The sequence below is a fragment of the Lemur catta genome, chromosome X, assembly GCF_020740605.2.
Source record: "Lemur catta isolate mLemCat1 chromosome X, mLemCat1.pri, whole genome shotgun sequence".
Classification (NCBI taxonomy): Eukaryota; Metazoa; Chordata; class Mammalia; order Primates; family Lemuridae; genus Lemur; species Lemur catta.
The window spans coordinates 18,124,318-18,143,141 of NC_059155.1; the positions used below are offsets into that span (position 1 = coordinate 18,124,318).

An 18,824-nucleotide genomic window follows, 5' to 3' on the forward strand; every position below is an offset into this window, starting at 1 on the left:
ACTAAAACAAAGCAAGGAAAGGTAACACACATGCACGGCAGTTCAATCTTGGTGATTTCCTATCGGTCCTGTCAAAGAAAGTCGTGTCGTATAGAGCCTGGCGGACACCACTGGCGATCCACAGGCTAAGGCGGCCCTTATCCTCTGTAGCTGGGTGACCTGGTCCGCACTGGTCATGCACTATAGTTGGGGAACATTCCAGAGATGCCCTGATCCTTCCCCTCCACTGCTATGAGCCAGTTTAGCTCCTCGTGAAAGCCACATGCCTTCACACATGTGGAGGTCTAGGTTCCGCGGGCCCGGCTGTCCCAGAGCGTCGGTCCGGGCCAATGGAGCACACAGAGACCGCCACACTCACAGCTTTGGGAGGGGAAGTGAGCAGATCCTGTAGGTTGACATCCTGACCCGTGGATTAGTGGAAAGAGAGGTCAGTTGTCCGGAAAGGCTCTGCACACACTAGTCTGCGGAGCAGGACTTCAGGAATGTCAAGAGCGTGAATTACCGGGGCTAAAGGAATGGTCTTTAGAAACCACCGAGTAGGTGTGAAAGAAAAGAAGTGCCGTGCTGGGCCTTGAGGCTTCCTACGATGAGCTTGCCTAGCACTGAACAGGCAGCAGAGCTGCAGGCAGGTGGGAACTGGCAAACGGGACGACCCCCAGCAGCGGTCGTCCAGTAGCAGGACATAGGGAGTAAAGGTCTGGGGGAAAGTCCTGTGTGCCCAGCACTATTCACATCGTTTCTGGCCTTGGCAGGGCTGGCGGATGGGGTGAATCCGGGAAACTCGAGGAGCAAGGGGGCTGGGACGAGTAGTATGGGGAAAAAAGGAGGGGAAAGGAGGAGAGACCATCACTGAACCCAACAGTGGTGACATTTACACAGAGTCACCCAACCTTATTGCTTGCAAGTACCTGGGCAAGCACAGGGATGACACCAGGACAGCTAGAGGAAACCAGGAAACAAGGGATATTTTGGGACAGGAAACCCAGCCTAGCAAGGAGAAGTCTGCAGAGGCTCAGACCATTGCTCCCTTGGCAATGAGTCTTGGATCATGAAGAACAGGCCTCTGCAAGAATACACTCCCTGACACCTTGCAGTCCGTAGAGCAACAGGCAGAGAAGCAGAAGGGAACATTCCCACACCCCCATTCTGCGGCACCCCAGTGCAGGCTTCCCATAGTCGCGCTCTAACATGGCAGCCACCAGGCTCTGCTGCCGGGGCCTCTTGTACGAGATGCGCCAGGCATCTGGCTGTGCAGTGAGGCCTGCGGCCTGTCCCTGGTGCTTAAGGGTTAATCCACCAGGAGCCGGGCTTCCCCCAGGCCTACAGAGAGCTCTGGTCTGTCTGAGGTCCCATCCCCTGTCCCTGCTGGACCCCGACTGCACTTCCAAGCCACTCCTCCCCAGGACACCCCAGGCAAGGCTCCGCCGGAATGCCAGACAGGTTCCTCTGGATGGCAGTGTTCCACCACCAATGCCCGCCTGTCCTTCCCCCCAGGTCCACTCCCTCCGCTCTCTGCTGACGACAAAACGCCAACCGGTGTCCCATCTGGCTCCACCATGTCGGATGCCACCCTCTTGCCCATTTTGAGGAGGAGCCATCCCACTGCCCTCAGCCTGGCCTCAGTGGGGGCCCCTTCACCTGTCTTCCTGAACAAATGTGAAGAGGTCACCTGCGATCCCCCTAGCGATGCACCCGAACCTACCCAATCCCTACCTACACCGTGACCACTGCGGCCTCTTGAGCCCTCAGGGACAAGTTCCAGACTGGGCACAGGGTTGGATCACACCCCACTCCCTGCCAGCCAGAAAAAATTCTCAATTGTGCACTATCATAGGTCACTCAAAGGCCATCTCGACTAAGAGGTCGAGGGCGACTGGTGTCCCCTCAGCCCGTGCAAGGGAGCAAAGAATCAAAAGGAACCGTGACTCCCTGACAGCGGGCATGAGCAGCGGGCCCTTCTCACTCTGGCAACCCACGGTCGTTCAGGCATGCAGAGGTCAGACAGGACGAGAGTCAGGTGCCACCCCTGAGACACTTGTTCTCCTTGCGCATAGCCGAGGTCCGTGTCGGCACAGCTCCCACCAGGAGGCTTGCAGTCAATACACATAAGAGGTGTGTGTGCTTCTGCGGACTCATGTGTGTTATGCGAAACAATTAAGGCAGAATGTTTGCGACTTCTTTCTTGGGAGTGTATATTCTCATGGACAACTTGTCATTCGCTTGTCTAGTCTGATTAGAAAACAGAACACCCCCAATACGTGTTCAAAAATCACACTGCCCAGGAACACGACTCTAAATTAGACACAGTAAATAAATAGAAGGAACAGTGTACAGCCCAGCTGCAGCTTCTGTGCCCATCACCCCTCCTTGCTCCCAAACAATGTGTGTGGTATGCGCCACAGCAACCTGTTTTCTCCAGTCTCTCTGTTTCTCGCTCTTCACCCCCATCTGCTCACTCCCTCTCCCTGTCATCCTTTCTCTCTCTCTCTCTCTCTCTCTCTCTCTCTCTCTCTCTCTCTCTCTCTCTCATGCCCCACTCTCACTGCCCGCGTATGTGCACATGTGCAACTGCGCACCTTCTCTTTTTTCCAGGACCACACCTAAAGGTACTGCCCCCAAATCAGGACAGATGCAATCGAACGTGTTAGAAATCATCCCAGAACACCGAGACGAGGAAGGACAGATGCAAAAGAGCCCAAGCCCCTACGCAACCACCTCCACAGATGGATGCTGCTGCCTCAGCCAACAAAGCTACTCCGATATCCTCATCCTTGATTGCCAAAGCCAAGGCCGGGTAAGTGACAGTTGGAGGTTATCCCCTTCGTCCTGGGAACGTTGCACACACACACCAGCCAAACTGTGTTGTGGTGGAAGTGTCTTCATAGTCAAGGTGCACACAAGCATGCAAGTGTACACATGTCCACCTCAGGGTATCCCTGGATTCTGGTGGCAGGGAGGGACATCTCCCCTTTAGGACCTTCGCAACCTTTTGGACTCCAAGGAAGACCCCCTTCTCCGAAAAACTCAGGCCTTGGAGGCTGAAACACCTCACTCTGCCTGGGTTCGCTCCCTCCCTTGAGAAAGACATCCCACCTGTGACCCCAGGAGGGTCTCCTGAGTCCCTTCCCACTCTTGAATTCTACAAAGTGGGGTTGAGCAACACCTGCTTGGAAAAGCACCTCTCTTCCATGGAAAACTGGTCCTTCAAGTTCTACGAAGGAGAAGAAAACACAGGAAAACGCCGAGGGCCTCTGCCTTTCTACATGGGTTCCCGCAAAGGGACATGTACTCCAAACTCTATCCCCGGAATCCAAGTCTGACCCAGCCTCATGCTCGCCATGGGGCCATGTAAGGACATGGAGCTGAATGCCAGGGTGAAGGCACCAGGGCCCACCACCGTTCGCTGTGCTCCCTGAGCCTGCCCTGCCTGTGGCTCCTGCCACGCAGCAGTCTCTGCCCGGGCCAGACCCAAGGCCTCCGTCCTTCTGGACGCTCTGGGCTCCCTGCACTTCAGCAGGCCTAGCGGGGCACCCTTCCTGCCCCGTGGAAACCCAGAGCCTCCCTTGTCCCAAGCCTGCCACTGTAGCCATCTGTCCACTCCTGATGACAGACCAAAGTGCCAAGTACCCCCGGAGCACACTAGCGGGGACGGTGCAAGGCCCCGAGCCGCCGAAGACCACTGGGGGATGGGCACAGTTCCAAGACAATGGCTGGTGGCCGCTGACCTGGACACAACAGGGAGGGGGAGCAGGGCTGCACTGTAGGGCAAGTGGCTTGGTCCTGGCTTTGCATCAGTTGAGGCTCCCCTCAACGGCCGGCCTGGGTCCGGGTTTGCCGGGTGCTCTAGGGCCTGGCACGGGCCCGGGCCCAACCCTCTGCCTTCTTCCCTGGCCAGACACGGAGCATCTCAGCCCTGCCCACCACGGCCGCCATGGCTGCTGAGACCCTGGGCTGGGAGATCAGCCCTTCATGTGGGTGCAACGTGAACAAGGGGCCACCTGGGCCGACACGCCCCTTGCTCCTAATGGAATGGGCACCAGGCGATCGGCCAACAGTCCCGGGTCCCGAGCTCTCAGCCTGAGCCCGGGCTCCCCGGTGCAGGCTCTGCTAGTCCCGCCCAGACATGGCCGCCACCAGCTTCCGGAGTCGGGGCTTCCTGTGCAGGGCCCGCCAGGCGTCTGGCTGTCCACCCTGGCCTGCCGCCTCTCCCTGCAGCTTCCACGGCCCGACCCGCCACGGGCCACGCATCCCCCAGGCCTGCAGAGAGCTCTGGTCTGTCCGGAGTCCCGTCCCCTGTCCCTGCTGCTCTCCAATCACACTCCCAAGCCATTCCTCCCCAGGAAACCCCAGGCGAGGCTTCGCGGCAGCGCCACACAGGTTCCTGTGGATGGCAGTGTTGCCCCACGAATGCCCGCCTGCCCTTCCCCCAGGTCCACTCCCTCCGCCCTCTGCTGAGGAAAAAACACCAACCGCTGTCCAATCTGGCTCCAACATGGCGGAAGCCACCCTCTTGGCCATCTTTAGGAGGAGCCATCCCACTGCCCCGAGTCTGTTCTCCCTGGCGTCCGCTTCGCATGTCTTCCTCAACAGAGCTAAGAGTTCACCTGCGATCCCCCCGGCAATGCACGCCAGCCTGCCCAATCCCTACCTACACCGTGACCACCGGTGGGTCTTGAGGGACAAGATCCAGACTGGGCCCAGGGCTGGCTGAAACCGCAGGCGCCTGCCCGCCAGACAGCAGACATCCTGACCTGGGCACTCTCACGGGTCAGACAAGGCCATGTTGACCACCAGGTCAAGGGCGACCAGTGTCCCACGGGCCCGAGCAGGAGAGCAAAGAGTCACGAGAAGCTGTGAGCCCCTGACGGCCGGCAGGAGCACCGGGCCCCTTCTCACTCTGGCAACTCGCGGGGGCTCAGGCATGCCTAGGTAGCCAGGCCCAGGCCCAGGTGCCACCCCTAAGACAACCGTTTCCTCACGCCGACCCTAGGTCCACCTCCGCACATCTCCCACCGGGAGGCTGGCCGTGCAAAGCACATACAGCTGTGCGTGCTTCTGCGGGCTCGTGTGTGCTACGCCGGATGAGGCGGAAGTGTTTGCGCCTTCTTCCCCCGAAATTTAGTGGCCATCCTCGGGCACAAATTACCGTCACCGTGTCGGGGCACATTCCAAAGAGGAATAACCCCCACAAGTGTGCAAAGAACACACTGCCCAGGAACACTGCTCTGTAGACAAGACACGGTAAACACAATTGACACGATACAGCCAATCTCGCGGCCTCCCTGCCCACGTCCCCAACTTGACCTTGAAAGTGTCAGTGATGGATTCCTTCTCACGCACTTTGCCTCTCCCTACCCTGTGTGTGTGTGTGTCTGTGTGTGTGTGTGTGTGTGTGTCTCTCTCTCTCTCTCTCTGTCTCTCTCTCTCTCTCTCTCTCCCACCCCCACCCCATCTTCCCGGTCATCCTGTTTTCTCAGTCTCTCTCTCCGATGCCCCACTCTGTGTGAGCCTGTTGCGGGCAGGGTGTGTGCGGGTGTGTCTGTGTGTATCTGTCTGTGTGCGGAGGAGCACCTCCTGTTTCCTCCGGGACCACAAGTCCAGGTATTGCCCCCCAAACAGCACACATGTAATTATATGGGTTAGCTGTCCTTCAACTAGACCGAGAGGCGTCAACACCTATGCAATGGAGCCAAAGCCCCAGGCCGCCACCTCCACAGAGAGCCGCTGCCACCTCCACTGCCGCCGACCCCCGAAAACCTCCTCCCAGATCCCCGAAGCCACGGCCAGCCACGAGAAACCCCAATGCTATCCTCTTCATCCCCGGATGTTGGGCCGATGCGCCACAGCCGAACTGTGCCTGTCCGGTTTCCCGGCAGTCTGCCTGGACTCGGGCACAGAGAAGCACACAGTCCTTGGTGGCGACCTGTCTGCGTTCAGGAGGCGCGGGAAGGGAGGACTCACCCTGGGGACCTTTTCTCCTTTCTGTACGGCCAAGACGACGCCCTGCTCCTGAGCAGTCAGGCCTCAGAGGCCCAGCACCTCACTCCTCCCCTGAGAAACCACACCTCCCACCTGTGACCTGGGGAGGGTCCCCTGGGCCCCTCCAACGCTTCCACTCTGCAAGGCAAGGCGGGGCTGAGGGACACCGGCTTGGACAAGCGTCTCTCTTCCCTCGGAAGACCACTTCTGAAAGTTCTCGCGGGTGCAGGAAAACATGCCCCAGTGGCCCTGCCTCTGCCTTTCCAGACGGGTTCCTGCAAGGTGACACGTCGTCCAAGCTCCAGCCCCGCCAGTCAACTTGGACACGGCCATATCCTGCCCCCCAGGGCCCAAGGGAAGGAACGAAAGGGATGCCAGGGTGAAGGCACCAGGGCCCACCACCGTTCGCGGTGCTGCCTGAGCCTGCCCTGCCTGTGCCTTCTGCCGCGGGGCCCTCTCTGCCCGGGCCAGACCAAACGGCTCTATCATTCTGGACATGGACTCTCTTGGCTCCCTCCTGCACTTCACCAGGCCTAGCGGGGCACCCTTCCTGTCCCGGGGAAACCCAGAGCTCCCTTATCCCAAGCTTGCCACCGTTGCCATCTGTCCACTCCTGATGACAGACCAAAGACCCGAGTACCACCGGAGCACAGTAGCGGGGACGGTGCAAAACCCCGGCCACCGATAACCACCGGGAGACGGGCACAGCTTCAAGACAATGGCCGGTGGCAGGGGATGTGGACAGGACAGGGAGGGGGAGCAGGGCTGCACTCTGGGGAAAGTGGCTTGGGCCTGGCTTTGCATCAGTTCAGGCTCCCCTCAACCGCCGGCCTGGCCCCGAGCCCACCCCTCTGCCTTCTTCCCTGGCCAGAAACGGAGCATCTCAGCCCTGCCCAGCACGGCCGCCATGGCTGCTGAGACCCTGGGCTGGGAGATCAGCCCTTCATGTGGGTGCAACGTGAACAAGGGGCCACCTGGGCCGTCCCACACCTTGCTCCTAAGGGAAGGGGCACCAGGCAGACGGCCCACAGCCCCACGTACCAGGTCTGAGCCCTGAGCCCGGGCTCCCCGGTGCAGGCTCCGCTAGTCCCGCCCAGACATGGCCGCCACCAGCCACTGGAGCCGGGGCTTCCTGTGCAGGGCCCGCCAGGCGTCTGGGTGTCCACCCCGGCCTGCCGCCTCTCCCTGCTGCTTCCACGGCCCGACCCGCCACGGGCCACGCATCCCCCAGGCCTGGTCCCATTCCCTGTCCCTCTGCACCCCGACTACACACCCAAGCCACACCTCCCCAGGAAACCCCAGGCGAGGCTTCGCGGGAGCACCACACAAGTTCCTCTGGATGGCAGTGTTGCCCCAGGAATGCCCGCCTGCCCTTCCCCCAGGTCCGCTCCCTCCGCCCTCTGCTGAGGAAAAAACGCCAACCGCTGTCCAATCTGGCTCCAACATGGCAGATGCCACCCTCTTGGCCATCTTGAGGAGGAGCCATCCCACTGCCCCGAGCCTGGCCTCCCTAGGGTCCCCTTCACCTGCCTTGCTGACCAGAGGGGAAGAAGAGTTCTCCTTCAGTCCCCCCAGCAATGCACCTGAACCTACCCAATCCCTACCTATGCTTTGACCACTGGGCCCGCTTGTGCCCTCAAGGACAAGATCCACATGGGGCACAGGGTTAGATCCAACCTCAGCCTTTGTCGGCCAGGAAACATTCTGACGTGGGCACTCTCACAGGTCACTGAAAGGCCAGGTCAACCACCAGGTCGAGGGTGACCAGTGTCCCAGAGGTACCTGGCAGGGAGCAAGGAGTCAGGACACACTCTAAGCCCTGGACAGAGGGCTCTTCTCACGCTCGCAGCCCCGGGACCTACAGGCATGGCTACGTCAGACGGGACCACAGCCGGGTGCCACTCCCAAGACACTGTTCTCCTCATGCCAGCACTAGGTCCATCTCCAGACAGGTCCTACCTGGAGGCTTGCTGTGCAAAACACATAGAGGTGTGCGTGCTTCTGCACGTTCGTGTCCGTTAGGCCGGATGTGGACAAGGACAAGGCAGAATTGTTTACATTTCCTTGCCGATACATGGGGGTATGTTCTAATACATATCTATTACTGTGTCAGCACTGATTAAAAAGAGGAGTACCCCAAACCCATGCAAAAACGTCAACTGCCCAGGAAGACTTCTCTGAAGTGGCCATGGGCCATGTTTCCCCCTTACCTTTAGCTCTGTATCTGCAGGTGGCCCCGTCCTTCATCCTGGTTCGACACTGTGTTGACTCCAAACCCACTCATCCCCAGGAAGCTGCAAAAAAGGAGGTTGCGGAATTGGTAAACACAATTCTCGAGGGTCAGCTTGACTTCTACAGAAATTACAGGGTGAAAACTAACCCTACTGATTTCTTGGCAATTGCCTGAAATCATTTCGGCCTGTAGTCAAGAAGCAGCTCTCCCGGAACTATGTATCCTGAAATAGGGGAGACCTTACTCTCGGCTTTCTGTTCAGTGACAACTGCAACCAGCCAACCTTGGGCGTCTATCCTCTCACCACTTCCGTCCTGGTATTTGTTCTCTGTGACTATGGAATTAGACGCCAAAAGATCCAATTGAGGCAGTTTCCTCCACCCTATGTGAATGGACTAAGAGACCCTCCAGGGACTGGCAGCTCATCCGGCAAGGAAAGGAACGGGAAGCAGGTATGTCCAGTCTGGCTAAACACAGATGCACCACATTGACTCTCCAGGGAGGAGGGCAAATGCTTCTTGGGGGTGGCTGCGTCCCAATGTACAAGGCACCTGGTTTCAGGGCAGACACAGACACTACTCCACGTACCTGTCACTCACACATCCTCACCCTGTCAGAACTGGACTTCATACCCACATCAAGGCCAGATCTCTTTCAAAGAAAGGAAGATGGGAAGAGGGAAACAAGAAAGAAGTATCCAAAATGAAGAGACGTGGTAAACTAATGATCCTGCTGCTATCGGGAAGACACCTGATCGGCCCGGGCATTTGTAACAGGGGAAATGGGAAGGATCTGGCTGGATGTTGAGTCTGCACACACGTGCAAAGGCCGAGGGACGTGTGTTTTGTGAAGGCAGCAACGCGCAAGAGTGCATTCCATATGAGCCTTGTGGGTTCAGAGTGAAGGCCGAAAGCTGACACACTTCCACGTTGTCCTTCACTTGCACAAGCCACTGGAGGCCAACACACAAGAAAAAAGTGACAGCTACCTGTCACTTTAGGGACGGAGGTTAAGAGGTGTAGACGTTTGGTATTAGACATCACACAATGGAGAAGGCTGTGTCTTTAACCGGGAGAAATCTCTATACTCAGGCATATCACCAAGGTTGTCATGGGAGAAAGAAAATGGCAAAGGAAAAGGGAAAAACAGACATGTATTTAAGGCAGAGAATTTGCGTGTGTACGCCCCCACGAATGACTGCATGAATGAGTGTGTGGGGGTGAGTGGACAGCACGGCCGCACTTCCATGTAGAGTTTGCCAGGAGGCGCAGCAGAACCACAGGCCCCATCCCTGTGGCTGACCCAGGGCCACATCCTTCCAGTCTGGTACCACCCATGGCCCCTGTGAATTCCTGCTTCTCCTATGATGGCCTCCTATTGTTCCTTCTCTGGACGGATCCTAAGGCAGTTTGCCCCTGGAATGGGCTCGGCTTGGTGCCCTGGGGCGAGACCTGGCTCCCTGAGGACAGAATACAGGTAAGGACTGCAACATAACAGGGGAAATCCAGACACTCAGCCCATGTCAGGGTATGAGTCAATATTGTCCTAAGAGCAAGCCTCCTGCTCAAGAGGAACCCTGTAATACCCACAGGTGTGACCACAAAACGGGGTACCTCATTATAGTACATTCTGGCTCCAAGCTCATGAGGGGATGACCTATCGATGGATAAAGCCATACACCCACACCTTTCCATAAACATTTTCACACATTTATATTCCACACCTAGAGCCTGAGAAAAAGACACACCTATTTCCTCAACACCTGAAAAGAATAAACTGGATCCTTAGGGCTTAAATCCATTTTGGGCATTCTTTAGTGTTTTTTCACCTAGAAAGGGGGGAGGGAGAGGCCGAGGAGGCCAAACTGGAGGCATTTCTGGAGCAACAGTGCCCCCAAGCGGAATCCTTTTGAGTGCTTCTTCTAGCTACTCTCTGTGTACAGTGACGCGAGGCCTCCGAGAGGAGGAAGGGTAGGTTTGGGCAAATCAGGGAATTCTGGGGCTGCACCCGAGGACTCCACCGGGTGACTCCAGGTTTACTGAGCAAGAGAAGGAGCCAGGCTCGGCTACCAACGAGCCCCTGACTGCTAGGCCTGCCAGGCTCGGGAGGCCGTGGAGTCCAGTCCTCGGTGGCCGCCATGTTGGGGAACCTGGAGCTGAAATTAGTATAGGGGCTTCACCACTGGGTCCTTGCTGCTGGCACAGGGGCCACGTTAAAGGACCACGAGGGACAGACTCCCCGCAGTGAGGCCCACTGGGAAATGAGGACCTCATGGACCCTTTGGAAAACCTAGGCCCGGTTAAGGAAAGAGGAGGGGCCGGCACCCGTAATAGCGTCGTGGGCCCACCTTCCCTAGATATGGAAGGGTAAAATTTAGAGTGGGGAATAAGTTACAGGGAGTGGCCTGGAAAGGAAAAAAAAAGAATTTTCTGAATCTTTATAACTTTCCCTACTATTTTTGGAAGATGCGGCCTGGCACGTCCAGCCTTGTGATAAGAGAAATAACGGCCAGGTGGTGGTGGAGGTGGCAGAGGTCCCCAGGTGCGCGGAGGGCAAGTACCCAGGCTTTGTCTTTAGCACAGATGGGAGCATTAGCATAGTTGAGTCCAGTAATTGCCTGAAGCTGTGAAAAGTATCCCATTTCTTTTTTCTTTTTTAGCATATCGCAGATGTTCAACTGTTTCGGTTCCCTATATTTATTGCCCTTTTTCCACACAAATCAGAGTTTTAGGCGGGTGCATACGCAAGACAATGCCCACCCGCACCCCGCACCCATTAGGTGTGAATGGAAACCATCCATTAAAAGCTCTGTGTTTCTGCTTATGTTTAGGAAGATGTCAATTTTGATATGATAGTCTGCCTTTTTCCTCCCCTTGCTGCCCAAGGAAGTGAATGTCTTTCCCCATGCCTGAAGGACTTGTCCTCGTTCTTCTGATTCCACCTCCTGATCGAGGGCTGAGTTTCCGGTATCACAGCCACAATGTCAGGGGCAGTCTCTTGCAGACAGGATCAAGTCCCTGATTACTGGGTACTAAAACAAAGCGAGGAAAGGTAACACACGTGCACGGCAGTTCAATCTTGGTGATTTCCTATCGCTCCTGTCAAAGAAAGTCTGGGTCACAGACCACACACCCTGCCATGCTGTGCGTGTTCTCCTGTCGTACAGAGCCTGGCGACCCCCACTGGGAATCCACAGGCTAAGGCGGCCCTTATCCTCTGTAGCTGGGTGACCAGGTCCGCATCGGTCACGCACTATAGTTGGGGAACATTCCAGAGATGCCCTGATCCTTCCCCTCCACTGCTATGAGCCAGTTTATCTCCTCGTGAAAGCCACATGCCTTCACACATATGGGGGTCTAGGTTCCGCGGACCCGGCTGTCCCAGAGCGTTGGCCCGGGCCAATGGAGCACACAGAGACCGCCACACTCACAGCTTTGGGAGGGGGCGCGAGCAGATCCTGTAGGTTGACATCCTGACCGGTGGATTAGTGGAAAGAGAGGTCAGTTGACCGGAAGGCTCTGCACACACGAGTCTGCGGAGCAGGACTTCAGGAATGTCAAGAGCGTGAATTCCGGGGCCAAAGGAACGGTCATTACAAACCACCCAGTAAGTGTGAAAGAAAAGAAGTGCCGTGCTGGGCCTTGAGGCTTCCTACGATGACCTTGCCTAGCACTGAACAGGCAGCAGAGCTGCAGGCAGGTGGGAACTGGCAAACGGGACGACCCCCAGCAGTGGCCGTCCAGTAGCAGGGCATAGGGAGTAAAGGTCTGGGGGAAAGTCCTGTGTGCCCAGCACTATTCACATCGTTTCTGGCCTTGGCAGGGCTGGCGGATGGGGTGAATCCGGGAAACTCGAGGAGGAAGGGGGCTGGGACGAAGCAGCACGAGGAGAAAAGGTGGGGAAAGGCGGGGAAAGGAGGGGAGACCATCAGTGAACCTAACAGTGGTGACATTTACACAGGGTAACACAACTTTATTTCTTAGAAGTACCTGGGTAAGCACAGGGATGACACCAGGACAGGTGGAGGAAAGCGGGAAACAAGGGATATTTTGGTGCAAGCAACCCAGCTTACCAAGGAGAAGTCTGCAGAGGCTCAGACCATTGCTCCCTTGGCAATGAGTCTTGGAACACCAAGACTAGCCCTCTGCAAGAATACACTCCCTGACACCTTGCAGTCAGTAGGGCAACAGGCAAAGAAGCAGAAGGGAACATTCCCACACCCCCATTCTGTGGCACCCCAGTGCAGGCTTCCCATAGTCCTGCCCTGACATGGCAGCCACCAGGCACTGGTGCCGGGGCTGCTTGTATGCGATGCCCCAGGCATTTGGCTGTCCACCTAGGCCTGCAGCCTGTCCCTGGTGCTTGAGGGTTAATCCACCACGAGCCGGGCTTCCCCCAGGCCTCCAGAGAGCTCTGGTCTGTCCAGGGACCCATCCCCTGTCCCTGCTGGACCCCGACCGCACTGCCAAGCCAGTCCTACCCAGGACACCCCAGGCGAGGCTCCATGGGAGCGCCAGACAAGTTCCTCTCGATGGCAGTGTTCCACCACAAATGCCCACCTGCCCTTCCCCCAGGTCCACTCCCTCCGCCCTGTGCTCAGGACAAAACGCCAACCGCTGTGCCATCTGGCTCCACCATGGCGGATGCCACCCCCTTGCCCATTTTGAGGAGGAACCATCCCACTCCCCTCAGCCTGGCCTCAGTGGGGTTCCCCTTCACCTGTCTTCCTGAACAAACATGAAGAGTTCACCTGCGATCCCCGTAGCAATGCACCCGAACCTACCCAATCCCTACATACACCGTGATCACTGGGGCCTCTTGAGCCCTCAGGGACAAGTTCCAGACTGGGCACAGGGTTGGATCACACCCCACTCCCTGACAGCCAGCAAAAATTCTCAATTGTGCACTATCATAGGTCACTCAAAGGCCATCTCTACCAAGAGGTCGAGGGTGACCGGAGTCCCCTCAGCCCATGCAAGGGAGCAAAGAATCAAAAGAAACCGTGACTCCCTGACAGCGGGCATGAGCAGCGGTCCCTTCTCACTCTGGCAACCCACGGTCCTTCAGGCATGCGTAGGTCAGACAGGACCAGAGCCAGGTGCCACCCCTGAGACACTTGTTCTCCTTGCGCGTAGTCCAGGTCTGTGTTGGGACAGCTCCCACCAGGAGGCTTCCAGTCAAAACATATAAGAGGTGTGTGTGCTTCTGCGGACTCATGTGTGTTATGGGAAACAATTAAGGCAGAATGTTTGCGACTTCTTTCTTGGGAGTGTATATTCTCATGGACAACTTGCCATTAGCTTCTCTAGTCTGATTAGAAAACAGAACACCCCCAATACGTCTTCAAAAATCACACTGCCCAGGAACACGACTCTAAATTAGACACAGTAAATAAATAGAAGGAACAGTGTACAGCCCAGCTGCAGCTTCTGTGCCCATCACCCCTCCTTGCTCCCAAACAATGTGTGTAGTATGCGCCACAGCAACCTGTTTTCCCCAGTCTCTCTGTTTCTCGCTCTTCACCCCCATCTGCTCACTCCCTCTCCCTGTCATCCTTTCTCTCTCTCTCTCTCTCTCTCTCTCTCTCTCTCTCGCTCTCTCGCTCTCTCTCTCTTGCTCGCTCTCTCTCTCCCCCCCATGCCCCACTCTCACTGCCCGTGTGTGTGCACGTGTGCAACTGTGCACCTTCTCTTTTTTCCAGGACCACACCTAAAGGTACTGCCCCCAAATGAGGACAGATGCGATCCAATGTGTTAGAAATCATCGCAGAACACCGAGACGAGGAAGGACAGATGCAAAAGAGCCCAAGCCCCCACGCCACCACCTCCACAGATGGATGCTGCTGCCTCAGCCAACAAAGCTACTCCGATATCCTCATCCTTGATGGCCAAGGCCAAGGCGGGGTAAGTGACAGTTGGAGGTTATCCCCTTCGTCCTGGGAACGTTGCACACACACACCAGCCAAACTGTGTTTTGGTGGAAGTGTCTTCACACTCAAGGTGCACACAAGCATGCAAGTGTACACATGTCCACCTCAGGGTATCCCTGGATTCTGGTGGCAGGGAGGGACATCTCCCCTTTAGGACCTTCGCAACCTTTTGGACTCCAAGGAAGACACCCTTCTCCCAAAAACTCAGGCCTTGGAGGCCGAAACACCTCACTCTACCTGGGTTCGCTCCCTCCATTGAGAAAGACATCCCACCTGTGACCCCAGGAGGGTCTCCTGGGTCCCTTCCCACTCTTGAATTCTACAAAGTGCGGTTGAGCAAAACCTGCTTGGAAAAGCACCTCTCTTCCATGGAAAACTGGTCCTTCAAGTTCTACGAAGGAGAAGAAAACACAGGAAAATGGCCAGGGCCTCTGCCTTTCTAGACAGGTTCCCGCAAAGGGACATGTACTACAACCTCTATCCCCGGAATCCAAGTCTGACCCAGCCTCATGCTGCCCATGGGGCCATGTAAGGACATGGAGCTGAATGCCAGGGTAAAGGCACCAGGGCCCACCACCGTTCGCTGTGCTGCCTGAGCCTGCCCTGCCTGTGGCTCCTGCCACGCAGCAGTCTCTGCCCGGGCCAGACCCAAGGCCTCCGTCCTTCTGGACGCTCTGGGCTCCCTGCACGTCAGCAGGCCTAGCGGGCACCCTGCCTGCCCCGTGGAAACCCAGAGCCTCCCTTGTCCCAAGCCTGCCACTGTAGCCATCTGTCCACTCCTGATGACAGACCAAAGTCCCGAGTATCCCCGGAGCACACTAGCGGGGACGGTGCAAGGCCCCGAGCCGCCGAAGACCACTGGGGGATGGGCACAGTTCCAAGACAATGGCTGGTGGCCAGTGACCTGGACACAACAGGGAGGGGGAGCAGGGCTGTACTGTAGGGCAAGTGGCTGGGCCTGGCTTTGCATAAGTTGAGGCTCCCCTCAACGGCCGGCCTGGGTCCTGGTTTGCCGGGTGCTCTAGGGCCTGGCATGGGCTCAGGCCCGCCCCTCTGCCTTCTTCCCTGGCCAGACACGGAGCATCTCAGCCCTGCCTACCAGGGCCGCCATGGCTGCTAAGACCCTGGGCTGGGAGATCAGCCCTTCACAGGGGTGCCCCGTGAACAAGGGGCCGCCAGGGGCGACCCGCCTCTTGGTCCTAAGGGAATGGGCACCAGGAGAACTGCCACAGCCCCGGGTACCAGGCTCTGAGCCCTGAGCCCGGGCTCCCTGGTGCAGGCTCTGCTAGTCCCGCCCAGACATGGCCGCCACCAGCTTCCAGAGCCGGGGCTTCCTGTGCAGGGCCCGCCAGGCGACTAGCTGTCCACCCCGGCCTGCCGCCTTTCCCTGCTGCTTCCACGGCCCGACCCGCCACGGGCCACCCTTCTCCCAGGCCTGTAGACAGTACTGGTCTGTCCGGAGTCCCATCCCCTGTCCCTGCTGGACCCCGAAGGCTCTGCCAAGCCACTCCTCCCCAGGAAACCCCAGGCGAGGCTTCACAGGAGCATGAAACAGGTTCCTCTGGATGGCAGTGTTGTCCCACTAATCTCCGCCTGCCCTTCCCCCAGGTCCACTCCCTCCGCCCTCTGCTGAGGAAAAAAACGCCAACAACTGTCCAATCTGCCTCCAACATGGCGGATGCCACCCTCTTGCCCATTTTGAGGTGGAGCTAGCCCTGTGCTCCAAGGCTGGCCTCACTGGAGTCCCCTTCACCTGCCTATCCGACCAAAGGGGAAGAAGAGTTCTCCTTCAGTCCCCCCAGCAATGCACCCGAACCTACCCAATCCCTACCTACGCTTTGACCACTGGGCCCGATTGAGCCCTAAGCGACAAGATCCACATGGGGCACAGGGTTAGATCCAACCTCAGCCTTTGTCGGCCAGGAAACATTCTGACGTGGGCACTCTCACAGGTCACTGAAAGGCCAGGTCGACCACCATGTCGAGGGGGACCAGTGTCCCAGAGGTACCTGGCAGGAAGCAAGGAGTCAGGACACACTCTAAGCCCTGGATGGAGGGCTCTTCTCACGCTGGCAGCCCCGGGACTTAGAGGCAGGGCTACGTCACACGGGACCACAGTTGGGTGCCAATCCCAAGACACTGTTCTCCTCATGCCAGCCCTTGGTTCATCTCCAGACAGCTCCTACCTGGAGGCTTGCTGTGCTAAGCACATAGAGGTGTGCGTGCTTCTGCACATTCCTGTCCCTTAGGCCGGATGTGGACAAGGACAAGGACAAGACAGAATTGTTTACATTTTCTTGCCGATACATGGGGATGTGTTTTAATAGATATCTATTACTGTGTCAGCACTGATTAAAAAGAGGAGTACCCCAAACCGATGCAAAAACGCCAACTGCCCGGGAAGACTTCTCTGAAGTGGCCATGGGCCATGTTTCCCCCTTACCTTTAGCTCTGTATCTGCAGGTGGCCCCGTCCTTCATCCTGGTTCGACATTGTGTTGACTCCAAACCCACTCACACCCAGGAAGGTGCAAAAAAGGGGGTCGCAGAATTAGTAAACACAATTCTCTAGGGTCAGCTTTGACTTCTACAGAAATTAGAGGGTGACAACCAACCCTCCTCATTTCTTGGCAATTGCATGAAATCATTTCGGCCTGTAGTCAAGAAGCAGCTCTCCTGGAACTGTGTATCTTGAAACAGGGGAGACCTTACTCTCGGCTTTCTGTTCAGTGACAACTGGAATCAGTCAACCTTGGGCGTCTATCCTCTCACCACTTCCGTCCTGGTATTTGTTCTCTGTGACTATGGAATTAGACGGCAAAAGATCCAATTGAGGCAGTTTCCTCCACCCCATGTTAATGGACTAAGAGACCCTCGAGGGACCGGCAGCTCATCCTGCTAGAAAAGTAACGGGAAGCAGTTATGTCCAGTCTGGCTGCACACAGATCCACCACATTGAATCTCCAGGGAGGAGGGCAAACCATTCTTGGGGGTGGCTGCGTCCCCATGTACAAGGCAGCTGGTTTCAGGGCAGACACAGACACTACTCCACGTACCTGTCACTCACACATCCTCACCCTGTCAGAACTGGGACTTCATACCCACATCAAGGCCAGATCTCTTTCAAAGAAAAGAAGACGGGAAGAAGGAAAACAAGAACTAAGTGTCCAAAATGAAGAGACGTGGTAAACTAATGATCCTGCTGCAATCGGGAGATACTTGGGCGGCCCGGCGATTTGCGGGAAAATGGAAAGGATCTGGCTGGATGCTGAGTCTGCACACACGTGCAATGGCCGAGGGACGTGTGTTCTGTGAAGGCAGCAACGCGCAAGAGTGCATTCCATATGAGCCTTGTGGGTTCAGAGTGAAGGCCGAAAAGAGACACAATTTCACGTTGTCCTTCATTTGCACAAGCCACCGGAGGCCAACACACAGAAAAACAATGCCAGCTACCTGTCACTTTAGGGACGGAGGGTAAGACGGGTAGACAACAAACAGACAAGTTGGTATTGGACATCACACAATGGAGAGGGCTATGTCTTTAACCAGGAGAAATCTCTATCCACAGGGGTATGACCAAGGCTGTCATGGGAGAAAGAAAACAGGAAAAGGGAAAAACGTACACGTATTTAAGGCAGAGAGCTTGCGTGTGTACGCCCGCACGAATGACTGCATGAATGAGTGTGTGGGGGTGAGTGGACAGCACGGCCGCACATCCATGTAGAGTTTGCCAGGAGGCGCTGCAGAACCAAAGGCCCCGTCTGAGCTCAGCTACCTGCCTAGAACCACCGGGCTCTCCTCCTGAGCCTTGGAAACCCCAAACTGGTCTACTCAGTGGGGAGTGACTACCGGAGTCCCTGTGGCTGACCCAGGGCCACATCCTTCTAGTCTGGACCCACCTGTGGCCCCTGGCAATTCCTGCTGCTCCCACGGTGGCCTACTACTGCTCCTTCTCTGGATGGATCCTAAGGCAGTTTGCCCCTGGAATGGGCTAGCCTTGGTGCGAGTCCTGGCTCCCTGAGGACAGAACACAGGTAACTACTGGAGCATAACAGGTGAAATCCAGACACTCAGCCCATGTCAGGGTATGAGTCAACATTGCCTTAAGAGCAAGCCTCCTGCCCAACAGGAATCCTGTAATACCCACAGGTGTGACCATAAAACTGGGTACCTCATTATACTACATTCTGGCTCAAAGCTCATGAGGAGATGAGATATCAATGGATAAAGCCATACACCCACACCTTTCCATAAACATTTTCACATATTTATATTCCACACCTAGAGCCTGAGAAAAAGGCACACCTATGTACTCAATACTTGAAAAGAATACACTGGACTCTTAGGGCTTAAATCCATTTTGGGCATTCTTTAGTGTTTTTTCACCTAGAAAGGGTGGAGGGAGAGGTGGAGGAGGCCAAACTGTAGGCATTTCTGGGGCAACAGTGCCCCCAAGCGGAATCCTTTGAGTGCTTCTTCCAGCTAGTCTCTGTGTACAGTGACGTGAGGCCTCCGAGAGGAAGAAGGGTAGGTTTGGGCAAATCAGGGAATTCTGGGGCTGCACCCGAGGACTCCACTGGGTGACTCCAGGTTTACTGAGCAAGAGAAGGAGCCATGATCGGCTACCAAGGAGCCCCTGGCTGCTAGGCCTGCCAGGCTCGGGAGGCCGTGGAGTCCAGTCCTC

The 18,824-nt window shown here is 56.6% G+C and overlaps 1 long non-coding RNA gene across 3 annotated transcripts in view; it reads right to left on the reverse strand.

Annotated features, from left to right (window-relative positions):
• Nucleotides 1-18,824, reverse strand: part of LOC123628541 — a 71,219-nt gene that overhangs the window by 11,147 nt on the left and 41,248 nt on the right. For 2 of the 3 annotated variants that reach the window (XR_006731692.1, XR_006731691.1), the window contains one exon: nucleotides 8,190-8,273. This is a non-coding gene — a long non-coding RNA (uncharacterized LOC123628541). Of the gene's footprint in view, nucleotides 1-8,189; nucleotides 8,274-16,584; nucleotides 16,655-18,824 lie in introns of those variants that run through there. The other variant, XR_006731693.1, reaches the window with a different exon arrangement.